At 34.0% G+C, this 6,690-nt stretch overlaps 1 long non-coding RNA gene across 19 annotated transcripts; it reads right to left on the bottom strand.

Annotated features, from left to right (window-relative positions):
- Positions 1 to 1,760: 1,760 nt before the first annotated feature.
- LOC139866206 (uncharacterized) lies at positions 1,761 to 6,301 on the bottom strand. Of its 19 annotated transcripts, none has more exons than XR_011765322.1 (9): positions 6,055 to 6,301; positions 5,612 to 5,743; positions 4,976 to 5,033; positions 4,787 to 4,878; positions 4,313 to 4,691; positions 4,088 to 4,169; positions 3,167 to 3,550; positions 2,416 to 2,549; positions 1,762 to 2,091 (listed from the first exon to the last, which is right to left on the bottom strand). It is a non-coding gene; the product is annotated as an uncharacterized lncRNA (long non-coding RNA). The 19 variants fall into 19 exon arrangements; XR_011765324.1 differs by having other exon boundaries at positions 4,337 to 4,691; XR_011765311.1 differs by having other exon boundaries at positions 1,763 to 2,091; positions 3,167 to 4,169; positions 4,313 to 4,463; positions 4,580 to 4,691.
- Positions 6,302 to 6,690: the final 389 nt, after the last annotated feature.

Below are 6,690 nucleotides of genomic sequence, written 5' to 3'. Positions count from 1 at the left end.
TGTGTATAAGCTAGTGTATTTAGCTTATTCGGTTGTAAATTACTTAGGTGATTTGCATCGGACGATTAGGAGCTCAAGTGGAAGTTGCCTTACTTGAAATCAAGGTGAGTGGAATATTTATACATGTATGTATGTGGTTTATTTACTCGTACGCGATGTGGGCCTTTGGCGCCACATCGTGAGTGTGGGGCGTTATGTCACAAGTTGGTGGCTTATTTGGTATTCGGGTGAAGAGAACTACGGGTCGGTAGTATCTCGCTAGGTGTCTCACGAGTCGGTGACACCTCTTGGAGGTTTACAAGTCGGTGACCTCATATGTATTGACGGGTGGTGCACTAGTCGGTGACACCCCATAGTGTTCACAAGTCGGTGACACTTGGTGGTACTTCACAAGTCGGTGATGCCACATGGCGTTCACGAGGCGGTGACCCATAAGTAATAGTGGTGATTCACAAGTTGGTGACACCTTATGATGAGTCATAAGTCGGTGACATTTCTTAGTGATCACAAGTCGGTGACACTAGGTGGGGCTTCACAAGTCGGTGATGCTACATGGTGATTCACAAGTCGGTGACACCATATGACGAGTCACAAGTCGGTGACATGGTACGAGTGAGACTCGATGATCTTGGTCGGCTACAAGTCGGTAGTAGTAAGCGGTGAACGGTTAGCTTGTTTATGCCCTTTTATGTTTAGTATATTATCGTGTTGAATTATATACTAACGTTGTTGCTAGTCGTGTGTTTGTTGATGCTAACTCATTTGTTCGTTGTATGTAATGGTTTTGTAGGTGGATGCGTGTAGGTAAATTACATATGTATATGTATAAGTATTGCATTCACTAAGCATTAGCTTACCCTCTCGTTGTTTACCATTTTATAGGTTCCGGCGTGGATAAGGGTAAGGGCATTCGTTCGGACTAGAGATCCCGCTTGATGCTAGGGGACGCTTTTGGCTTTAGTAGCTCTTGGAGTTTGACCGATAGTTGGGTAGTTTAATCCCAAACGCCATGCTCATTGTGTAGTTTGGAACTTAAACTCTTTGATGGTCGAAACTCTAAACTTGTATTAAACTTGTATTTTGGGTCGTGTGGGCCCCGCTTGTAAAACATCGTTTTATATTTGATTCGTGTCAGTTTTACATATATAAGTTTGCCGTGAAAAGCGTTCGGTCTAAATATGTCGGGAAGTGGTCCATCTTTTTACGAGTTAAAAACTGTTTGATCAGAGCCTGGAACGCCTTGTGCGCGCCGCGCACTTTCAGTGGAGCGCGCCGCGCACCACACCTGAGCAGCAATTTAATTTTTTTTTTTTGGGACTGTTTTTGGTCGGTTATCGGAGGCGGGTTGTTACAAAATGCAAGTATTACATAAATATAATGGAGTAAGAGAACTAATTACTTTCATAAAACATCATGATGCTTTCAGTGAATTGTTGAGGTGTAGGTAAAAGTAAGTAATCGTCAACGATCGCAATTGCAGCCTTAGATTGTATCATCCTAAGTATTTTTTCTTCGTTTTCTTTATCCACCACTTTCCCATATTTTTTTAAAAAAAACCCACCCAATATATCCTTTGTAAGTGATAAAATGAGTGGAACATGCAAAGTGTATTAGGAACCCGAATCCCTTTCGAAACACTCCACCCTTTGGTAAGAAGGTAATCATCTATGTTTTTATACACGTATGACGAAGAAATTAAGATCTTCACGAAAGCAATTCAAAGTTAGTTTGTATGCACCTGGACACAACCATGAATCAATCAACATAGACATTCATGAGCCTTCTTATGTACATATGTTATATTATAAACTTATATGGGAATTATTAATTCAAACTCAAAGAATGGAGATCAGTCTATTATAACATTTTATCGATCTCAGAGATGGAAACTTTATCTTATATCCTCAAATATTATGAAATACAAACCAAGCGAAATTAGGTTCATCGGACTATTCACTTAAATCAAGCCTAACATGACCTACAAAAGTCAGCTAACATTATATCCTCTTAACTCTTAACATGAATAAGTATAGCTGCAACTTTAATGTTGCCCTTCCTACGAATAGCAGATCCAAATCAAGGCCCGAGTCACTAAAAAATCGATATAAATCATATGTTAAAGCGAATAAGTATATGCTTTTGATTCACGGAAAATCATCATCACAAACTCAGTTATATATATACTTCTCGAATCACAATAATAAAGACGCGGGACTGCATATGAATATCAGTTTCAAATCAAAGGCAACTGACAATGAAACTCACAACATTAGACATAGCAATGAAACTCACAACATTAGACATAGACTATGACAACGATGAAAAAAACCGCAAACAAATTGCATATATCAACCTTTAAAACAGGTAAAAAAGAAATTAAATGAACACCTTACTTTAAATTTTTGAACACCTTACCTTTTAGGAGCCAGATTATGTTGATGAAATTTGCTTTTTCTGTAAGCCATAACCCTGCTTCCCCATCGATATGGAACAGCATATATATTGCCTTGGGCATATGGTTTTACTTAATTATTCCTTCACAAATACACCTGAGATTATTTTAGGAGGACTCTGAGATTACTTAAAAACATTAGCAATAAAAAAGGTTAACCTGAAAATCACATTTTAGAGGTAACGAACTGCAACTGCACATATACATTGTTGGTATAGAAAACTAAGCATGGATTAACAACTTGCGGCATGTGCATGAAGAGTTTATTATATCAAGGTTGAATTTATCATTTTGATATCTGTATTAGATAAAGATGACCAAATTAAGAACATATAAGCCAAGTCAGTACTTTAGACAATACATCCATACTTAAATACCAGTTAGAAATTATACTGAATTCCAACCCATTAGACACCCAATTTCCTTTTTTATAATTTTGATATCTGAAATACATATATATATGACCAAATTAAGAACATATAAGCCAAATCAGTACCTTGGACAATACATCCATTCTTAAATACGAGTTAGAAAATATACCCAATTCCAAATCCTTTTTATTTTGAACTAATGCATCACAATTAGTTTATAAAGACTTATATACCAATTGATCAATAAAAAAACTAACATTCATTTTATATCTACTTGTAAGCCCATGATATCAAGTTCAACATATTCATTAGATACAAACATAACCAAATTAAGTGGTTAAACCTGAACGGAAGATAACGAAGCGATAAGATGCATATTATCTGAAACACAGTAGAACATCCCACAACCGGCGTCATTCAACATCGTTCAGACCACCTATAAAAAATGCACATATCAATATACCATCAAGTAAAATATAATCAATGTATTCATCATTATCGAAAACAATATACAGTTGACTACAAAATGTCAAATATTAAAACAACTAAAATCTTATCCAGTAAAATAACCACTTAAGTACACACTTCTTCCACCATAAGACCACATATAAACTTTCTGATGTTAAAACTGTAGCATGACCACCATTTTCCGAAGCAAACAAATTTGTTTACATGAAAATTTCACAACTTCAACATCAGCAAATCTTTTTAATGCAACATACAAGTTCTGCACACCACATTAGATAACTCACAATTAATCACGATTTATCAACCTACAACGTTGACACCTAAATTGACAAATTTAAACGTTGACCCGCAAATAATCGCATACGAACGGCAGAAAATACACCTAAAATCACTTATAATCATACACACGCTTATCAAATTTTAAAACTAATAACATGAGACTATTTGAGTAATCAATAAATCAAACACTTAAAGTTCAATGGTTCGAGCCTTGTTCATATAATCATGAATCGGGATATAATCAACGATTTGAGTATTGCAAATGTTAAATTCGCTTTGATAATCAATGACAAACGCAAATGGGTTTCAAAACTCATTGATATAATTAATGATTTTAAGTACTGCAAATGTTAAATTAGGTATTTTGAAACCCTAATTGAAATCATCGATGATGATACGTACCTTAGAATCGTTAAAGTTCGCAACTGGGTTACCTTAACAATGGTACTGAGAAGGCATTTCCAAAAGAACTAAAAATAACTGCTATGAGGTTGACAGATATAGGGAAAAAGAATACTTATTTTGGTTGCATTGTTGACAGTTTGCTAACATATACTTCCAAATCTAGAGCTTCATCATAATTTCAATTCCTCACACACCTACACAAAGTTAGGATTTTAAAAATTATGAGCAAGTGTAGGACACTAAATACAATAGATTGTAAGTTAGAAAGAAAGCTCAAAATAATCAATGTGATTGTTTAGGTGACTATTCACAATGCTACAGTAAATAGATGGTGTACAGTGATAGTAGAAAAGTCACACACCCATTACCCTTGCCCCAGTCCAAACTTGAACCCAACACCACTTGATTGATGGGGGACACATTTGCCACCAGTAGTATATCTTGGATACTGCTAGGGCCAAGGGTACTTGATTCAACTATATCTGCAACTAAATGACCATTAACAAAAGAAAGTAATATGAACTAAAAAGGACCACATTAAAATTAGATTGTTGTCATCCATATGGTAATAAGTTTGAGTATGTAAACTTATGAATCACATTACCTGGTATTAATCAGAAAGTGGCAGTTACCCATTGTCTGCAAACTCATCAATTACAGCAAACAGCATGAAGTATGCATTCTAGATCTGATATTTTGTGTGGAAGATTCAAGACCTAAACCAATATAAAAGATAGAAAAGGAATTAAATTTTGAAGTGTTTCATGTAATATTGTTTTGTCATTAAATTGATACATGTACACAAACAGACCTGCTCGAGGGCACCTTAGCTGAATCGCTGTAAATTACCTCGATTGGCCAAATAAGTTGGTGACTTTAATGTAGCGACAATCCAAAAGAAACCTATGAAAAATTTAAATTGCTATGCATATAGATCAATCATCAAACAACTGTATACATAAGCAAATTGCTAGAAAATTCGATTCAATATGAATATTACCTCCGGTCTTATTAGTTACTTGATTACCTAAGTTGCCACCAGCGTTCAACCTGCATCACTACCTTGATCTTTTAGATATTTACCAAATTCGAAATACATCATATATATTTATTCTCATAAGTGGAGCATCTTTGTCAAAGTTAAACTTCTGTAAACTATGGCCCATGACATTTTCTTAAGCTTAATTTAACTGCAAATAATTTCAAACAAATTACTTATCAATCTACCTATTTCGGTCATTAAAATGGTCATTACCAACCTATAGAAACAAACATGGTCATTAACAGAGCATAAATACCATCACTACGTATCATGTTAGTTCCAGTATGTAATCGTATTTTACAATTCATAGTGTGTCATACTCAACATCATTAATAAGACAATCGAAGTAGTTATTGACCAATTTAGAGAACCAAAAGGTCATAAATTCAGCCAATCAAAATAGCCCTATATAAAACTAAATTTTAAACCTATAAAAAAAAAATATTCGACCATAACAAACAAACCTGATGAGAATAATTAGTTTACATATTAAGGTCAGTTTTGGTATCTAAAATTTAGGCTCTTGAAAATGCAAACTTTTTCTACTTCTTGAGTCTTAGCACTGTAGAAAAATTGAAGTTAAATGATACTTACGAATGACGTATTTTTTTCATTTTCAATTACGCCTTCTTCGCATATTTTGACCACTTGCATTTCTCAAGAAGTGTTTTTGTGATCTCTCTCATGTGCAAAACTTTTGTTGAGATTTTGGACCTTTTGCTCTTCCTAAACAACAGATATCCACTCAATTAACAAATGTAACCATAAAATGTTTTAAACACATGTACACACAAAGTTGAAAAAAAAAAAAAACAAATCTGGAAAATATGTACAGCATCAACAAAATATTTTGTTCTTTCACCATACAACTAATTATGTCCTTTTCTTCATTATCATCACGAACAAAACCAAACAATATGATTATAAGTTATCACAATAAAACCAAGTTGCAACCATAAAATTTGGCAGGTCAAAAAATTAAACATTAAACATTATAACACATCGTAAAACAATCCGAAATCCAAAATAGTGGAAACCTGATGCTTCGTCAATCCAAAGGAGTAGATGGATGTCTGATCTGTAATTGAATCACGATGACTAATGCTTAGTCAATTCTCTGGTCTCGATTTTCTGATATGAGATACAAGAATCGCATATGCTTTGTCAATTCTATGCATCTGATTTGAAGAACCCTAGTTTTGTTTGGAGAGGGAAAAAGGCTTCGTGGTTTCTATTTGATTTTATCTAATGATTACTGAGAGCAGTTTGATGAAAACCAGTTTATGAGAGTTGCAGCGGTTTTTCCTTAAAACCGGGTTATATGTATATACTCGTAAATAATTATTTGGGCTGACTGTAACAAACGTAATTAAGGAGGTTTAATGAAAGGTTAATAGTGTAATTAATTTCTGTAACTGCTCTTAATTTCTCTAAATGATGTCATTACCAATTTAGAGGGCTGAGATTAAAAGTAGGTTTCATCATCTAATGGCTAGACTTTTGCCACCTAGGATTTTTCAAATTTTTATTCCATCATAATATTTTTCTTATTAAGGATTATATAGATATAGATACTTCGCCAGTAGTTTATAACTACAAGAAGTATATTGAAAATCGGTACAATTAAATTGAAAGTAAATAATTAAATGTCTATATCAAAAAAACTAAAAAAG

The sequence above is a fragment of the Rutidosis leptorrhynchoides genome, chromosome 9 (assembly GCF_046630445.1).
Source record: "Rutidosis leptorrhynchoides isolate AG116_Rl617_1_P2 chromosome 9, CSIRO_AGI_Rlap_v1, whole genome shotgun sequence".
NCBI lineage: Eukaryota > Viridiplantae > Streptophyta > Magnoliopsida > Asterales > Asteraceae > Rutidosis > Rutidosis leptorrhynchoides.
Note: the sequence above shows the minus strand (reverse complement) of the source record. Positions and strands in the feature narration are given on the sequence as shown.